Source organism: Puma concolor, chromosome B1 (genome assembly GCF_028749965.1).
Source record: "Puma concolor isolate L17-30 chromosome B1, mPumCon1.1.hap2, whole genome shotgun sequence".
NCBI classification, from domain to species: domain Eukaryota; kingdom Metazoa; phylum Chordata; class Mammalia; order Carnivora; family Felidae; genus Puma; species Puma concolor.
The window spans coordinates 83,722,007-83,742,124 of NC_141670.1; the positions used below are offsets into that span (position 1 = coordinate 83,722,007).

The 20,118-nt window shown below is 39.4% G+C and overlaps 1 protein-coding gene and 2 non-coding genes across 3 annotated transcripts in view; 1 reads left to right on the forward strand and 2 right to left on the reverse strand.

Annotated features, from left to right (window-relative positions):
- Positions 1-20,118, forward strand: part of FREM3 (FRAS1 related extracellular matrix 3) — an 87,078-nt gene that overhangs the window by 31,513 nt on the left and 35,447 nt on the right. The window lies entirely within an intron of this gene.
- Positions 10,206-10,325, reverse strand: LOC112859196 (small nucleolar RNA SNORA15). The gene has a single exon (XR_003223495.1). It is a non-coding gene; the product is annotated as a small nucleolar RNA SNORA15 (small nucleolar RNA).
- On the reverse strand, positions 13,744-13,849 carry LOC112859154 (U6 spliceosomal RNA). The gene has a single exon (XR_003223470.1). It is a non-coding gene; the product is annotated as a U6 spliceosomal RNA (small nuclear RNA).

Sequence of the window (20,118 nt, forward strand, 5' to 3'; positions counted from 1 at the left end):
TTATTTTTGGGACAGAGAGAGACAGAGCATGAACGGGGGAGGGGCAGAGAGAGAGGGAGACACAGAATTGGAAACAGGCTCCAGGCTCTGAGCCATCAGCCCAGAGCCCGACGCGGGGCTCGAACTCACAGAGCACGAGATCGTGACCTGGCTGAAGTCGGACGCTTAACCGACTGCGCCACCCAGGCGCCCCTGAATGGGATTGATTTCTACATCCCATTACTTTTGCTAGCTCTGTTTTCTATTGTTTGTTATGGCTTTTAAAACTCTTTATGTATTATTCTTTTCTTCTAAGAACAGGAAAAAGTCCATTTGAATGAATAGTTTAGTTCTTTTTAAAATCACGTCTTTAGAGCACACCAGGAAAACCAAATAAACAGGGAGGAAACTGGCACTTTGCACTGGTTTAATATGAAGCACAAAATGGTGAGATGCTATACGCAGTTGGGGACTAATGCAAAAATACAAAAGATAGAAAAAATTTTAAACTGTTAGTCATTCAGAGACTAAAATAAATGTAGTGCTAACAACTGGTCCATTGAAATGAAAATATAATAATATTGACTTAAAGTCCACAATTCCATTAAGTGCTTAACTGATTCTCTTGCCCTGTAGGTCTGTCCCTTCCTCTCCTCCTTTATCTTCTTAGAGGTATAGAGAGAAATAGACTTGATTTTAGAGTGTTCTTTCTTTCTTTCTCACAGGTCAAATGACTTTCTAATGTCCTTATTGGGTTCTCACAATTCTAATTAATATAGAACCCGGGTCTTTCTAAGGTCCAATGAAGTCGTTAATAAAAGAAATAGATATATAACATTTAGTTGGCCACTTTACTAATCAGTACCCACTGAAATGAAAGCAGTTACTCTCTGTTAGTAAATGAATTCTAGGGCTCTCCAGATCCCAGCATCCTGTGCTGTGCCTCTGAATGTGCGCATCCCTATTATGGGCACCAGGGTGTTTACCAAGTGCAACTCTGAGCCATCTTATCTGAAGTATTTGGTTTTTGAGAATTGGGATGTTGATCTTTTGTAATGTGTTTTCACCCATCCTATGAGCTCCTATTGAATTCACAGGAAATCAAAAGATTCTATCTCGCTTGGTTTATGTACAGCAAGCCAAATGCTTGAAGAAATTTAGTGGATGATAGAAAAACTGTCTAATGATGAACATTAAGTCTTTGTTTCCAGAGTCTGTAACAATTAGAGGAAAACTAGCAACATTTTAAACAGGGGGGTGGGAGGGGGACATGTTTTAAAAACCATTTAAGAATTCTGTTGTTGTTTTTTGTTTAACACTGTGGAGTTATATTGCTATCTGTGCTTCTGGAAACACACACACACACACACACACACACAAACTAGATAGAGTTATCTCCTATTTAAATAGTGAGTAATATAGAGAATATGAATGTTTTTAAAAGAAATACTGAGACCACTGCAGTGGTCAAATAAAGGAGCACTGAGTTTAGTGACTTGCCAGGCAAGGAAATACACATCAGTGAGGAAATTCAGGGTGGTTCACTAAAGAGGAGAAGTCAGGGACCCATGTATCCCAGAAAGGGGAAGTTCACAAACTAGATAGGGTTATCTCCTATTTAAATAGTGAGTAATATAGAGAATATGAATGTTTTTAAAAGAAATACTGAGACCACTGCAGTGGTCAAATAAAGGAGCACTGAGTTTAGTGACTTGCCAGGCAAGGAAATACACATCAGTGAGGAAATCCAGGGTGGTTCACTAAAGAGGAGAAGTCAGGGTCCCATGTATCCCAGAAAGGGGAAGTTCACTGTGTTTGTGCTAATTAGGGACCAAAGCTTACATACAAGAGAGGGTGAAATGACTCCGTAGTACTGATATAACTGCTTAAAACAAGTCACATTTTTCATTGGTCACAGAAGACTCTTCATTTGGGTCTGGTGAGGATCTAACATACCAATCATTGTTCATCTTTAGCTGGTGGGTGCTTTAAATTCATAGCAGTTTCAGCTAAGGCTGTTTAGAACCAACTGTGGGAGATACAACACCCACTTTTGATATCTCCTAGGCAAGAGCTGTCGCAGGTACAAAGTTCACTTATAGTCCCTCCTATTAATTTTCATCTATCTAGACAAAACACAGTGATTACAGAAGGATAGGCAAATTATCAGATTTTCAGGTCTACACCACAATTTTGATGAGGGGGGCTAATTTTATGAAATATCACTGTCTTTATCAGAGTCCCTTCAGATTCCTTTTGTTACAGAATCATCAGATGGTTGGAATAGTGATGGTGCAATGTTTATGATTCTGTTAACAATTGACATGACAAGAGCAATACTTAGGAACAAGGAGAGAAAGAGCATAACTAATGTATATAGAATACCCCCAACTAGCTTCCTGTTTTACCAAGCCCAAGCCATGAAAGTAGATGTCACAGATTGGTTTGTTCAATTTCAACAACCGGTTGTTTTCTTCTAAGTTTTATGCAAGTCCCATGAACTGGTCCTAGAACTTACACCAAGAAGCAACAAAAGATGCTAACCAGTGTGAAAACAGAATCTTGATTTGCCATTAAACAAACTGGAGCAATTCTGTTATCTATACTATCAAAGCAAGTACACGGAGGTTCATGTATTAACAATCATGTATTAACAATGTATTACATATATAGTTTCATATGCAATGACAAACAGGTGAGAGAAAGATTTGTATACAGCTTTCAATTTTTATTTTTATTTTTATTTTGAGAGAGAGAATGAGCATGTATGAGCAAGAGAGGGACGGGGGGGGGGGGGGAGAGAGAGAGAGAGAGAGAGAGAGAGAATCTTAACTAGGTTCAAAGCCCAGCATGGAGCCCATTGTGGAGCTCAATCTCAACACCATGAGACCCATTACTGGACCCATACCTTAAACCACTTATAAAAGTTGACTCAAAATGGATCACAGTCAGTTAAGCAGTCAAGTGTGCAACTCTTGATTTGGGCTCTGGTCATGATCTCACAGTTGTGAAATGGAGCCCCATGACTGGCTCCACACTGACAGTGCAGAGCCTACTTGGGATTCTCTCTCTCCCTCCCTCTGCCCCTTCCCTGCTTTTGTGCATACATGTGTGTGCACTCTCTCTTTCTCTCTCTCTCTCTCAAAATAAATAAATAAACTTTAAAAAAATGGATTATAGAGTTAAATGTAATCCCTGAAACCATGAAACTCTAGAAGAAAACATAGGGACAAAGTTCTTAACATGAGCAGTGGTAATGATTTTTCAGATATGACATCTAAAGCGCAAGCCACAAAATCAAAAGAAACTATCAAGAAAGTGAAAAAGATAACCTATGAAATGGGGGGGGGGAATTTGCAAACCATAGATTTGGTAAGGAGTTAATATCCAAAATATATAAAGAACTCATACAACTCAATAGCAAGCAAGGAAGAAGGAAAGAAAGATAGAAAGAAAGAGTGGGCAAAGGACCTGTATGGACATTTTTCCAAAGAAGATCTATGAAAGGTCAACAGGCACATGAAAAGATGCTCAACATCACTAGTCATTAGGGAAATGCAAATCAAAACCACAATGACATTACCTCATGCCCGTTAGAATGTCCATGATCAAAAACACCAGAGATAACAAATGCTGGCGTGGATATGGCAAAAGGGAACTCTTGTGCACTACTGGTGGGATTGTAAGACAGTCACTAAGGAAAACAGTATGGAGGTTCCTCAAAACTCCTAAAAATAACATATGATACAGCAATTCCACTTCTGGAAATATTCAAAGGAAACAAAAACATTAACAAAAAGCTCTGTGCATCCCCACATTGACAGCACCATTATTTACAATAGCCAAGACATGGAGACAACCTTAGTGTCCATCAATGGACAAATGGATAAAGAAGTTGTGGTATATATACACAATGTAATATTATTTAGCCATAAAACAGGGAAATCCTACCATTTGCAAGAACATGGATGGACCTTGAAGGCATTTTGCTAACTGAAATAAGCCAGACAGAGGAAGAAAAATACTGTACGATCTCACTTAAATGTGGAATCTAAAAAAAGAAAAAAAGAGATTAGACTTACCAGAGGTGAATTGTTGGGAGAGGGAGAATTGGAAGAAGGTGGTCAAAAAGTACTAGCTTCTAGTTACAAGATAAATAAGCACTAGGGATGTAATGTACATGATGAACACAGTTAACACTGTTGTACAATAGACAGGAAAGTTCCCATGAGAATAGATTGATCCTAACAGCTCTCATCACAAGGAGAATTTTTTTTTTCCTTTTTTTCTTTTCTTCTTTATTTACTTTTTATTGTACCTATATAAGAAAGTAGACATTAGCTGAACCTATTGTAATCATTTCACAATCTATATAAATCAAACCATCATGGTGCATACCTTAAACTTTTCTCAAACTGGGCAGGAAGGGGGAAGTATGGGAAGTATGGATAAAGAATAGAAAAAAAGTATGTTCAGTGGGTATCTATTGATGCCTCAAAGTAATGAGAATTTAAATCTTGTGAAGGGTCTTGTTAACACTCCCAGTCAACATTTCTCTTTCCCTGGGTTGGCATTAATTTAACTTCCACAAAGGAAAAATAAACAAGAGTCTGTATACCCATGTATGGTATCAGGAGGAATCCAGAGATTTTCCAAAGGCTGCAGTGCTGATCAGAGGTTGCCTGATGAACAGGATGAGCAGAGGAAGAGCATCACATCCAGCAGGGGATATGGAACATGAGTATAACTAAAGAAAACTTAGTTACAATGAGGAGTTGCTCTGAAGCTCAGATATAGCTAATATTTTCACACCGGTGAGGCAGAATCTACAACTGCAATCAAATGCATTTAGAACGTTCAGGGAAATGTAACAGTCATAGAAACTTGTTCTGATACATTTTTTTCCATCAATGGCATTCTCTTGTTTTACTATCCTAATTAAAATGTGAAATTAACTCTATTTTGTAAAACTAAGATTTGTAAGCCACAGAATTTAGGTTTTAAAAAAAAATCGTAATCCTTAGTTCCAGAAAATATATCAGGATATATCCTAACACTTTAAGTAATGAGTGCAAATGCATCCCTTCTACAACTCAAGTTTTTCCCCAGAGGATTTTTGAATGGATATTAGGTATATTTTATATAAAAACACTTTTAAACCTTTGTGTTATATCTCTAAACTTTCCTAGCATTTCCAAGCAGTTGTACAGGTTTGGTCAGTTTTATAAACATAGATTTTTCTTTTCCATCTAATATTGTCTTTTTTGAAGGATCTGAGTTTAAAGCTTCATAAAAGCTCTTTGGGCAAATTAGGTAGATCAAAATGGTTCGTCTCTGTCACTGGGGAAAGGGAAAAATTCTTCCCAGAGAATTCATGTTGCAATGGCTGTGTGCTAAATGCATCTGACTGAATTAAAACAAGCAAACAAAACAGAAAGACAGGGTCCCAACATCTAAATATGATTAAAAGGACATGTTGGGTTGGGGCGCCTGGGTGGCGCAGTCGGTTAAGCGTCCGACTTCAGCCAGGTCACGATCTCGCGGTCCGTGAGTTCGAGCCCTGCGTCGGGCCCTGGGCTGATGGCTCAGAGCCTGGAGCCTGTTTCCGATTCTGTGTCTCCCTCTCTTCTCTGCCCCTCCCCTGTTCATGCTCTGTCTCTCTCTGTCCCAAAAATAAACAAACGTTAAAAAAAAAGGACATGTTGGGAGATGCTTGCATCTAGAATAGTTTCAGAAAAGCTTAATGTATCAGAGGAAAAAAGAGGGAGGGGGCATGTATTATGGTGACTGTATTAGTCACTGTTCTCCAGAAACACAGAACAGTAGGAGTAGAAGAGGTATAGGAAGTGTGTGTGTGTGAGAGACAGAAACAGAGTATTGGTTCACACAGTTGTAGAGCTGGCAAATTTGAAATCTGCAGGGTAGGCCAGCAAGTGGGCAACTGAGGCAGGTTTTTATGTTGCAGTCTGAGTTAGAATTGCTTCTTCTTGGGGAAACCTGTCATTGCTCTTAAGACCTTCAGCTGATTGGATGAAAGCCACACCCACATTCCGTTTTACTTAAATTCAACTGATTGTAAACATTGATCACAGCGAAAGAATACCTTCACAGCAATGTCTAGACTAGTGTTTGTCAAAAATACTGGACATCATCTTTTTTGTTGACATGTAAAGTTAACTTACATCACAGTAACAGTTTTGCCAAAAACTTTATTTATTGATTGATTGATTTACTTACTTACTTACTTACTTACTTACTTACTTATTTCAATAAGTATTCAATGGGGCACCTGGGTGGCTCAGTCAATTAAGAGTCTGACTTCGGCTCAGGTCATGATCTCACAGTTGGTGAGTTGAAGCCCACACTGGGCTCTGTGCTGACAGTCCAAAGCCTGGAGCTTGCTTCGGATTCTGTGTCTCCTTCTCTCTCTGTCCCTCCCCTTCTTGTGTTCTCTCTCTCTCAAAAATAAATAAATAAACATTTTAAAAATAAACAAATAAATTCAAGTTAATTAGCTTACAGTATACTATTGGCTTCAGGAGTAGAACCCACTGAATCATCCTTATATATGACACCCAGTACTCATCCCAACAAATGCCCTCCTCAATGCTCATCACCCATTAGCCCATCCCCCCACCTACCACCCCTCCAGCAACCTCAGTTTGTTTTCTATCTTTAAGAGTCTTTTATGGTTTGCCTCCCTCTCTGTTTTTATCTTATTTTTCCTTCCCTTCCCCTATGTTCATCTGTTTTCTTTCTTAAATTCCAGGTATGAGTGAAATCATATGACATTTGTCTTTCTCTGACTGCCATATTTCATTTAGCATAATACACTCTAGTTGCATCCACATTGTTGCAAATGTCAAGATTTCATTCTTTTTGATGGCTGAATAATATTCCAGTGTGTGTGTGTGTGTGTGTGTGTGTGTGTGTGTGTGTGTAAAACCATAGATAGATATAGATAGATATAGATATAGATATAGACATAGATATAGACAGATATACCACATCTTCTTTATCCATTCATCAGTCAATGGACGTTTGGGCTCTTTCCATACTTTGGCTATTGTTGATAGTGCTGCTATAAACATTAAGGTACATGTTGGGTTGCTCTCCTCTTGAAGCAGACTGCAGATCCGCCTTCAGCACCACTGGAATCTCGTACACGTGCTGCATGAGAAAAGCAGCCACATGTGTCTTAAGAAGTGTTTCTCCTCTGTTCCTTAGTGATACTTATTCCCAGTCTGTTGTGTCAGCCAGTATTAATACATAGAAAGAAATCCAGAATCTGGAAAATTATGGAAATAATTTTGGAAAGGATAATCTTGATAGAAATAGCATATTTTGATCCTTGATTCATGACTTCTGCCTGGGCCTGCCTAGGAAAACCAAAAGTCCATGTAGTGTAATGTAACTGTGGAAAATCATGCTGGGCAAAGGACCTTGGCTTAAGGGGCCATCATATTTTTGTTCTATGGTTGGTGCCATAAAATTCATATGCTCTGAGTTGGAAAATATTTCCTTTCCTTATAAACCCCAAGGAACACTTTTTAAAAGAAATTATATGCCCTAAAGATTGAGCTTTCATCTTATTTTAAAAAGAGTGAAATTGTAAAAACTACTATCAGTATCATTATTATGCCCACTTAGAATCATAGACCTGAAGACCGAAAATGACCTCAGAGGTTGTACCCATTTTTATGTTTCAGCATGTTCAGTGAAAGACATGGGGGTAAAGCATTACCTTGAAATTGTTTTGTAAACTTCAAGGGAGCTACTAGATTGGATTCCCTTTGGTATAGTCCAGGCAAAGAATAAACTGAGAAGCCTCTTTTTAGATGCTGCTTATGGAATCACCATTCCTTCCGTTTTAAATTTTTTAAATATAGTATATACAAATACTAACTAGTCTTCTAGAAGCTGGAAAGAGCTCATGTAAACACAAAGATGAAGTGGAAATCGAGGAGAGGCAGATATACAGGAAAGGCAGGATGAAGGAAACAGAGAAAGGCTTTGACAAAGCAAACACACACACACACACACACACACACACACACACACACACATCTGTGTGTGTTAAACCTCACCCACAACATTTCTTTTCACAGTTGAGTATCTCCTGACCATTATATATAATAGGAGCCAAGGTCAAATTATGCAACAGCATAATTCAGAAAGCATATAATCCAAAGTCTTCAAAACAAATTTTGTCTTCATAAAGTATATCTCAAGTGATTGTTACACTGAATTTCCCTTACCATTACTACAGCAATGGGTTTAGTCTGTCACTGACCTATTAGCTATGACCTATTCTGCCATTTTTTATTCTGTGAATCTATAGTCTCATTCAACATGATGTGTAACAGAGCCACTTCCATTTTCCATAAGGGTCTATAAGATTTATGTATTTGGCATTTGATTGCTTTAGTGGAACCTACTGGGACCATTTATAGCTTGTGCTATAAAAAAAAAAAAGGCACTTTTATTTCTAGAAAATAAATACTTTACCCAAGAGTTTGTAAGTTGAGTGGAAGCTTTTCATTTATCTAGCAATTGTTGACTTGTGGTCTGGCAGAGAGGAATTGCTGACAAATTGAATGCTTCCCCTGGGAAAATAGAAGCTCAGCGTATATTCTTTGCCTGATAAGTACTTGCCAAGAATTAGGCTAATGACATTTGTTGGCTCTCTGGCTTGCCCATTTTTGTAAGGCCTGGACTAACAATGGAGATGACACAGAGCTAGTCTGCGGTTTACTTTACCTTCCAACCTTTCCTCCCTAATTATTGTCTTGTCAGACCTTAAGAAGAACTCTACCAGATGTCATTCCCCATTCATTTAGAGCTTAGTTAGATGGTTCCAAGGTTTGGCCAAACCCACTTACAAGGATATATGAATATACTTGGCTCTACATTCTGGGCCGTGATGAGTAGAACTTTATTTTTATGTCTCTGCAGAGCTTCCTTTTGACCCTTTTTTCACGTGACTCCTCCTTTCCCAACACTTCCAAATCAAATTGCTCTTGAAACACTCTTCTATCTCCTTTGGGCTGACTGTAGACATAAGCTGAGATGGGGATGTGACATTTGTCTCTTTCTTTGTAGGAGAATAAGTGATTCTGGTTTTCAAGCCCACTATTTCAGAGCTGCTTTTAGCTGACATTAGAGTAGCCACCCTGGGGGATGTGTCCTGTGTTGAACACCTATAAAAAACTGTAGGGACTTGGTTTGGTTGGAATCACATCTTCCTAAGGTATAGAGTGTATTATGGCTTTTCAGGAAATATTACTTTCATTACACATACATAACAATTTTTATTATACTATCTCATTTCTTTTTTTTTTTTTCTGTTGGGTTGTGGGGAAGGAGAGAAATGCTAAGCTACAAAGCAAATAAAACTGTAGAATCATTCTTAAGAAAATGAAAACACGTATATAAAAGCTATCCATTTCTTGAGAATTCAGTATAACCACCACAATGTTAGTATCGCACTTGAAAGCAATGTAAGCAACATGTCAAAGAGCAAAGTGGCCCAATTTAACTAGTACTTGGAAGTCCTTGCAAGCCCCTAGCATTAGTTCATTTATTTCTGTCCACTTTTAAAAAATAATGTGCTATAAAAAAAAAAGCTTAGCATACCATCACAGCTATTTTATTTATTTTTTGTATTTATTTATTTATTTATGTTTATGTTTTCATTAATTCATAAAATATTTATTTATTTATTTAAATATAATTTATCATCAAGTTAGCTAACATACAGTGTATACAGTGTGCTCTTGGCTTCAGGAGTAGATTCCCATGATACATCACTTACATACAACACCCAGTGCTCATCCCAACAATTGTTCTTCTCAATGTCCATCACCCATTTTCCCCTCCTCCCCACCTTCCCCCCCATCAGCCCTCAGCTTGTTCTCTGTATTAAGAGTCTCTTATGGTTTACCTCCCTCTCTGTTTGAAACTATTTTTTTCTCCTTCCCTTCCCCCATGGTCTTCTGTTAGGTTTCTCAGATTCCACATATGAGTGAAAACATGGTATCTGTCTTTCTCTGACTTCACTTAGTATAATACCCTCCAGTTCCATCCATGTTGTTACAAATGGCAAGATTTCATTCTTTCCCATTGCCCAGTAGTATTCCATTGTGTGTGTGTGTGTGTGTGTGTGTGTGTGTGTGTGTGTGTGTATGTATATGTATATGTATATGTATATGTATATGTATATGTATATATCACATCTTCTTTATCCATTATCAGTTATCACAGACATTTCAAAGGGAAGACTTTACTTTTGCATGGTGTCTGGCTGCATCAATTACTGAGATAAAGAACAAAGTATTCAGCCATGCCTTATACTATCTCATTTCTAATGCCAATCAAGCACAAACCTATATGTCCAGTGTTATGTGATCAGTTTCTAGAACATGAGCAGAACACTGGACTATGGCGGGGGGTGGGGGGGGGGAGGAGTTAAATAATATATACTATGGAAATGTAAAAGAATATTTTTTTTTAATTTTTTAATGTTTTATTATTTATTTTTGAGAGTGAGTGAAACAGCATGAGCAGGGTGGGGCAGAGAGAGAGGGAAACACAGAATCCAAAGCAGGATCCAGGCTCTAAGCTGTCAGCACAGAGCCCATTGAAGGGCTCAAACTCACCACAAGATCATGACCTGAGCCAAAATCAGATGCTCAACCAATAAGCCACCCAAGTGCCTCTGTGAAAGAGTATTTTTATTATTTTTTTAAAGATGTCTCTAGAATTGGACCCTCAAGTTTAAAGATCAGTTCACAGCCTGTGCACACAGTATTTTGCAGAAGTAGTTCTAAGCTAAGAGGATAACAACCTGGATTGCAGGTTCTGACTCCCTTTCTAACTAGAATAAAACCACAGGTCCCTGCTATGATATCACTACATTTTTTAAAAACCATTATCTACATTTTTATGAAGCAAGGTAATATATTTACAAACTGCACCTAGGTCAAATTATTGGCAGTGCTCATTCTATTCTTTAAATCTATGTTTAGGTCAGTTTTTCTCCAGGAGGCAGTCAGTCATTCAACAAGTATTTATTGAGCCCTGTAATTTCTAGGATCTCCATAATGAAAATAAGCTACTGATATGGAAAGAGAACCAGACATAGAGACAATTCACTCAAGTACTAGCAAGGAGATATGTGCATGAGTGACAGAGATGAACCATCACCCAGGGAAGTTTTTCCAAGGAGCAATGTTCAAACTGGGCCTTGAAGGATGACTAAGAATTTTTAGCTTCACCGTTAGCTTCACAAACTGCACATAACTTAGAATAAGCTAACTCATAGGCTCCAAAGGCAGCAAGAGAGGTAGGAGATGACGGGGGGTGGGGAGCCATGGTGGAAAGAATCCAGACCATGGTGGGCTTTGCATACTTTTAGATTTATTGACTAGCTATGTGACCTTGAGTGAGGCACAATTACTGAACTATAGGCACTTCACTTGTCAAATGTCATGTATGCCCGTCCCTGTGGATAAGCCTCCTGAGAGCTTAAAGTTTGCATTTGATTTATCAAGTTGCACCAACTTATGCTGAGTAATACTATTTTTCCAAACTGGGACATAATAAGTTAATATGTTTTCTTTATTGCTGTGACAGTGCCACCTACCAAGGGGGACAGAAAGAACTAGGGAATGGTAAACCTGGAAGGAACTCAGAAAGGTTTTAATTCCATCCCTCTTTGGAGAGAAAAAATAATGAGGTTCTGAGAAAGACCCTGAGCTTTCTCTGGCTCTATCTAGATGGTATCCCAAAATGAGAATGATTGTTCTGATCTCCAAAGAGGAATTTGCTATATATATTGCATTGGTCTGCATTGCATTGCATAATATTACATTACATTACATTACATTACATTACATTACATTACATTCTCTGGAAGGAAGAGTTTGCTTCAACATCCTCCTTGAATCCTATAGAGTCTTGAGAAGGAAGAAGGCACAATGTTTTCTCCCTTCCAGTTATGCCATGTGGAGCCCCAACTCCCAAAGAGAAATGGCCATTGCATGTGATCATGCAATTGGTGTATTTTTTCTTTCCTCCTAGTTGGAAACTTCTGCTAATAGAGTCTCATCCTTTTTTTAATATTCTAAAGTCTTGCTTTTTTTTAATTTTTTTTTCAACGTTTATTTATTTTTGCAACAGAGAGAGACAGAGCATGAACGGGGGAGGGGCAGAGAGAGAGGGAGACACAGAATTGGAAACAGGCTCCAGGCTCTGAGCCATCAGCCCAGAGCCTGACGCGGGGCTCGAACTCCCAGACCGCGAGATCGTGACCTGGCTGAAGTCAGACGCTTAACCGACTGCGCCACCCAGGCGCCCCTAAAGTCTTGTTTTGAGAGTACTTCGGGTAGTTTTGTTTTGTGTCAAGGGCAGGATGTGGTGCCCCTATTGAGGCATGCAAAACAATCGAAGAAAAGCTTCTGGTCTTTACTTTTTCCGCCTGCTTCCACTGCAGTAATATTGAAGAACTCTATTTTAAGAAGGCAAGAAGGGGCACAGATAACTTGTATTGTCATACATAGCAATAACGTGTTGGGTTTTATTCTTCAAATTGGAGAGCCAAATATATCATCAAGACAGTTTGGGGACATCTCCAAAAAGAATACCAAACACCTCTGTCACACTGCATTACACCTGCCGCCCCTGTAGCCCCTCCCACCTGGCGGTGAACACAAAGATCCCTTCCTCCATCACCTGCCCACACATTTCCAAAGACTGCATAAGTGAATATAGAAACACTGTCTGGGAAGTAACATTGCTGTAGCTTAGAAGAACACAATGAGAGAAATGACTGTAGATAGCTCATCTGTTTGCTTTTTAGTTTTCCCCTCCTTTTCTGAAAAACCTGATTTGCACAAAACAACCTGTTGTTCCTCAAGAAGAGAATGGACATGCACCTGTGTGTTGGGGACTCCAAAAGGAGGGCCACCTCTCCTCCCCTGCTTTGGGTCATGGGTGGCCACACCCTGAATCACTGAAGGAAGAATCAGGCAGGCCCATGGAGTTACTGAATAGAAGTGAATTATGCAAAAGAAAAGAGGGTGGAATAATATCCTTGCACAGGAAGGGGATGTGGCATATCTCACCCAACAAAGAACATGGTTTTAAATTGCTACTCACAACTCCAGGAACACTGGAGACAGCTAGGGGAAAAAAATGGAAGTTGGTCTCATGCAATTTGACTTTTTCTCTTACCTAATTTTGTTAATTCTTCTATCTCAAGTTACTTTCTTTTCCCTGAAATTATACCTCTACTGGGGAAGAATACATTATATTTATCATAGTTCTATTCTGTAGACATGCAACTTAGCTGTACGCATCAAGCCTCGAACACATTTCATCACAATGAGGCACTGTGAAGCATTTTCCAAAGAAAAATGGTATTAACTGACACTACGTGAAAATTGATAGTGATAGGTATTATGATGAGGTGGTGCTTATGGAAGTCAGATACATTTTAAAGTTGGTGGCTGTAGAAGTTAAATGCTTATGACAATGAAGCTATTTGAAAATGTCATGGAGTATTAAAAAACATGAGTATGATATTAGATTTTCATTGGGTAATTATTAAACATTTGAGATCAAATATCCTATTCAATTAAATCTTTTTTCAGGCTCAAGGCCATAAGCCATTAACATTTGACAATGACTGCTACCTTATCATTTAGTACTTGATTTGACTCATTTGAGAGTCAGCATTTATTTGTTTTTTGTTTTTATTTTTTTCTCAACATGGAATGCTTCATGAATTCCTGTGTCATCCTCACACAGGGCCATGCTAATGTTCTCTGTATTGTCCCAATTTTAGTATATTTAGTGTATGTGCTGCCAAAGCAAGCATGAGAGTCAGCATTTATTTTAGATGTATTTTCAAAATTGTCTTTAGCAATACATAATCTATTTTTCATTTTAAGGTGTTTTCCAATCATTTCATTTGAAAAGAAGAGATTATATCAGAAACCAAAATTGGTACCTAAGTTACATCAAAATTAGATCTTCCTGAATATAGTATTTGGGTAAAACACTTAGGATATATTTCCTTTTTTAAAAAACTCAATGGGAGATAATTATGAAAATGTAAATGCATTATGCCCTTCAATTCAAGAAGCTTGAAATTCTGCAGTTGGGTATTTTTCTCCATTATTACTTCCAATTGCTTTCTAAGCCCTTGCCATTCCAAAATTCACTTTTCTACTTCTCTTCACCTCACTGTGTACTCAGATCTTTTCCTCGTCCAGACTGGTCCTGTCAGTTCCTATTCCCTGACTCCTATCTCTTCCATCTTGTTTGTCTCTTATTTTTCTTCTTTCTCATTGGCAGATTGCACACTTCCTAGCCCAGAGCTCCACATGTATCAGGCACTTGGGACATGTTGGTCCTGTTTACCCCCATCCTGCATCCCCCATTATGAGCTTATATGTTCTGTTTAGAACATTATAGCATTAATTTCGTTCTACATAGTTCTTTTCTTAATAATTCATTCTCCTGACTCATGAAGGAGAAAAAAGGAACTTAATAATAATAGCCCAAACCATAAAAATGACGTGCCCACACTTCCCCACCTACACGGTCTCTCCTATCCAGTGCCTCCTGTGACCCTGTCTTTACCACCGTCTTACAGATGGGAGAGCAGGGATGGAGGCACCTGCCTATGGCACAGAGATCACGTGTGGGAGGGCTGCCTCTGGTCTTCCCATCTAAACTTAGCGACCTGATGCTTCCATTTCAATAGCTGCCCAGGAAAAAAGTGTGATGGTTAATCAGATCCCATGAATATCGCTCTTGTCCCCAACTTTAAACTCTGATTTGTCCACAGGAAAAATAGTTTTAATGTCCTTGATATTGTATCCTTCTAATTTTCCTCAGATTAACTTAGATTCAGGCTACCTTCTGAAGTCAACGGGGAATGTTTGATTATCAATGTCAAATTCAAATCCAAAATGTTTCATTTGTCATTCTCCCAAAATAGGAGTATGAAATATAGGAACATTTAAAAAAATTTTTTAACATTTATTTATTTTTGAGAGACAGAGAGAAGCAGAGCATGAGCAGGGGAGGGGGAGAGAGAGAGAGATACAGAATCTGAAGCAGGCTCCAGGCTCTGAGCTGTTTGTTATCACAGAGCCTGATGCGGGGCTCGAACTCACGAACTGCAAGATCATGACCTGAGCTGAAGTCAGACACTCACTGACTGAGCCATCCAGGCGCCCCAATAGGAACATTTTTTATCAGAGATGCAGTAAAATCCTTTAATTTCATCTGCACCAGTGGTTCTCAATGAAAGATTATTTTTCTCCCTAGGGGACATTTGGCAATGTCTAGAGACTTTTTTTTTTTATTGTTACAATTGGAGGATAGGGGTAGGTGAGAGACTGCTGTCGGTTTCTAGTAGGTAGAGGTCAAGGATACTGCTAAACATCCTACAATCCGCAGGACAGCCCCTCACAACAAAGAATTATCCAGCCTAAATGTCAATAGTATTGAGGTTGAAAAATGCTGCCCTAGAGTGTAACTAGATATGTAGCTGTTATCATTTGATATAGCAAATAACAAAGTATCATCCTTTGATAAGAAGATTAAGGTTATGCTTGAAACTCTCCTTTTTTTTTTTTTACTTCTGGATGGTAGTTTTATATCAGACTTACACAGTGGGATGAAACTAACTCAAAGGCTTCTTATTTTCCATTTTGTTACTTATTTTCCTTCACTGGCTCCCAAAGGCAACTGTCCCCAACGTTTAGTTCTTGATCTTCTTCTTTTTTTTTTTTTTTTACAGTTACTTCCTTATTGAAATACATAACATCGTCTATGCAAAGTCTTTCATAAATTGGACTTTCATGCAATCCAACATCTGCATTCTTATTCATTATACATTAAACCACCTCTCATTATTTGGGATGTAATTGTTAATGCATCAGCTGGCTGCCTGCCTGCTTCTGGGTCCAGGGGAAGAAGCTGCACCTGTGAAGAGTGCTACCAACTGAAGCCTGGGAGGGCACAGCTAAGGCCTAGGCAACCATCCTCTCTGGCCCCCACTGGAAAGGATCATAGTCACATCCCACACCTCCTCTCCTCCTCAGAATGCCCTGACTTCCAAAGCTAAGGGCCCTGTAACTGACCCTCACAGGTGGGACCTCCATCTTAGCAGGGGCTCCCTGGCCATTCCAACCACTTCCTCTTTCTTATATTCCAATCCCTTCTACCCCCCACTCCCAACCCTTTCCCCAGCAAGTGATGGTGCATAGCCAACCAATAGGAGAGACTAAGTCAGAGCCACACATGCAAGTCAAGGTGACTGGTAGAGACCAAGTCCTTTCCTCCACATTGCTCCTGGCTTGGCTCCTGTTTCAAAGTCCAGGGACCAACCGGTCTGAGAGTAGAAGAGGGCAATGCCTGAATCAGCTTCTTCAGGGCCCCAGGATGTCTGAGGTCAGGTGCTCAGCCAGGATCATACTACTCTAAAGACAGTGTCTAAGAGGCAGTGTCTGACAAAGTACAAAAATTGTATAATATAGGAGCATCTGGGTGGCTCAGTCAGTTAAGCATCTGACTCTTGATTTCGGCTTAGGTTATGATCTCACAGTTTCATGAGTTCTAGCTCCACATGGGGCTCCACCCTGACTCTTCAGAGCTTGCTTGGGATTCTCTCTCTCCTCTCTCTGTCCCTCCCCATCTTGGGCTCTCTCTGTCTCTCTCAAATAAATAAACTTTAAAAAATTATAAAAATTGGGGTGCCTGGGGGGAGCCTGGGTGGCTTAGTCAGTTAAGCATCCGATTTCGGCTTAAGCTGTGATCTCTCAGTCCTTGGGTTCCAGCCTCACGTCAGGCTATGTGCTGACAGCTCGGAGCCTGGAGCCTGCTTTGGATTCTGTGTCTGTCTGTCTCTCCCCTGCTCATACTCTACACATCTCTCTCTCTCTCTCTCAAAATCTCAAAAATAAATAAACATTAAAAATTTTTTTTAAAAAATTGGGGTGCCTGGGTGGCTCAGTCGGTTGACTTCGGCTCAGGTCATGATCTCACAGTTTGTGAGTTCGAGCCCTGCATCAGGCTCTGTGCTGACAGCTCGATCCTGGAGTCTGCTTCGGATTCTGTGTCTCGTCTCTCTGCCCCTCTCCAACTTGTGTTCTGTCTCTGTCTCTGTCTCTCAAAAATGTAAAAATAAATGTAAAAAAATTTTTGATGAACTTTTCCTTTGGACTTCTTATCATCCCTTCAAAGCCAAATCTGAAATTAAACTCCCAAGTTGTCTTCCCCTCCTAACTTCTCTATATCTGCTCACATTACACAATTCCTCCAGCTGCCCGATTTAAGCTCAGAGTCCCTCTCTGACAGCCTTCCTCATGTGTTCTGGCTTCTCATCCCCCAAACCTGTCAATTCTCCTTTATTCTCTCTAAACTGTCCATTTCTTCTCCACTATTACCGCCCAATGCTTAAGCCCTTACTGTCTCATGAAATCTGTCCATATCCTCTCTGAAGAAATTATACCTTGTGTCAAGTGACAAAAATAATACAATTGAGCAACCAGTTTGATATCCTTTATTCAAGAGAAAGCCATTCATGGACTGGGGGAGGCAGTGCCTCACAAGCAGTGGAACACTTCCCATAGGATTTGGGCGCGAGGGCAAGTCTCATAGAGCATTAGAAGAGACAGTGCGTGGTTGGCTGGGAGGCTGGTGATTTCTTTATAAGGCTCGCATTTCCCTTTTGAAGTATTTGAGTAGCCAAAGTTGAGTTGGAGGCTTGTATGTTGAGTTTCCTTGACAAGTGTTTCCAGTAAGCACAGGCTGACTTAGGTTTAGATTTTGTGACATGGACTGGGCCACTGGTCCATTTTGTGGGTCCTGATATACAAATTAACTTTATCACTTGCATGTCTTTTGATCCACAACACTTAGCACAAATCTTAGCACTGTGTTTGCTGATTGGTTAGAATTTAAAGTAATTATTTATAGGATGTGTGAATGAGCAAACAAATGGTCTTCTGTACCTAACTGATTTATACATTTAAAAGTACTGATTTGTACTTATTTTCTCCTGCTTCTCCATTAAATTATGTGCATCAATGTCAGTATAACCTTAATGTGACCACTTTCTTTGAGTGCCTACTGTGTGCCTTTACTATCTCGGGTAATCCTTACAGCTCTGAGGAAGATATTATTCCTGTCATTGTTATTGTTATCGTGCTCATTTAACAGTCAAAGAATCTACAATTCAACGGTACTTGGTAACTTTTCTGAGTCTGTATAGCTAATTAATAGCAGAGTGGTCACTTGACGCTATATCCAAAGTCCCTGCTGTTTCTATGCCACGTAGCTGCTTCTTGGGATTATCTGTACATTTTATTTTAAGAATCTGAGTACAGAAAAACTATTGGTGACAAGAATGTAAAAGGGCCCTCTACTATTTTCACCTAGTTTTTGCATCCTGATGTTAGGACACAAATACCATTTAGATATCTAAATCTTAGAGCGCTTTTCACTAAGAACTGCATTCCTCCTCAACCTCACGCTGCAGCGAGGCCACACCTAATAACACCACAGCTACCCACACCCAAGCTTGACCATTGAAATGCCATGAGGCTAATCTATCTCTGCTGGTCATGTGAAATAAAGATAAGCAAATCAGGATACATGGGGGACACGCAGGATACATGCATGGACAAGTGGAGAAAGCTAGCTGGTATTCAGAGAATACAGAATGAAGCAAACACCCAGAGAGAAGTCTTAACAAGAAGCCATGTGGATCTAGGGGGCAGAAACTTAGGGTAGCTGCTAGGGTCTAAAGATTTTCAGACCCCGTTTTTTGAGAAATCCATATCATATACATTTGGGATGTGAAAATATCTTTGTCTCTACTTGTTGATCCTTTTTCATCATGGATATTTTGATTCGGAGAATCTTGTTTGCAATGATTTTGCCCATTTCAATTTTTTAAAAAATGTGTATTTATTATTTTTGATAGAGAGAGAGCAAGTGGGGAAAGGGCAGAGAGAGAGGGAGACAGAGGATCTGAAGTGGGCTCTGTGCTAACAGCAGAGAGCCCAACAGGGGGCTCAAACTCACGAACTGTGAGATTATGACCTGAGCTGAAGTTGGACGCTCAACTGACTGAGCCACCCAGGTGCTCCTTGCCCATTTCCCTTTTGAAGCATTTGAGTTGCATTGATCCAGGAGCATTAATCATAGGAGTGGCACTCAGAGTCAAAACCAGAGCACAGGACTAGAAGTCTGCAGTCCAGACAAGACCTTGCCACTACCCTGCACAGACCAGGCCCAGTTACTTTATTTTCCTGAAACTACTTGCCTAGATATACAATGAGACTAATATTTATCCTATTCTGTAGTATGGTTATCAGAACAAAATAAAGCTTATATGACAGAACTTCAAAAAAGAGTAAACTTGAAATATTATTTTGACTCATGATTTCAAAATCAAAACAAAACTACATACTTGATGAATTTAAGTGGTTTCAAACTAGAAACAAGACCAGTATCATATCTTTAAATAACATAAAAGGGTTTCTGGTATATTTGTCTTACACTTTTCTGTACTTATCAAAATATCCACAGTAATATCAATAATGTTCTTTAAAGAGAAGATAGATGGATCATAAACATGAAATTCAGCAGGTGCATTTACCTTGCATTTATATATCAGTGCACTCCTGGTGCACCAAATGAGCACAACTTGTGATGTAATCAAATTATGATTTTAGCTGTATGTTCTTTTAACATTTTTTTCAGTGGTGGTGCTGGGAAGAAAGGTTCTTCCCTTCCTCCTACAATGGATACTTGGCAGTCACACAACTTTTCTAATCACTCTCAGATAAAAACATCTTACAGCCATATTAAATCAAAAACACAGTGTCAGTCTGGTCATTAGAATTCACAGCCCGAAGCAGTAATTAAATATCAGAACTTGTTCTGTGTTATGCCTTCTCTGCAGCTATTAGCCAGAGCTGGGACAAGGCGGGAGGGCAGAGGCCATCTTCTGCTCTTCCCATGTTCATGGTTCTCCTGGCTTCCTAGCAAAGCTTTGATCCTTCAGCTAGCCCCAGAGAGAGGGGAGATGGGGGACAGAGCATAGTCTGGTGTGGC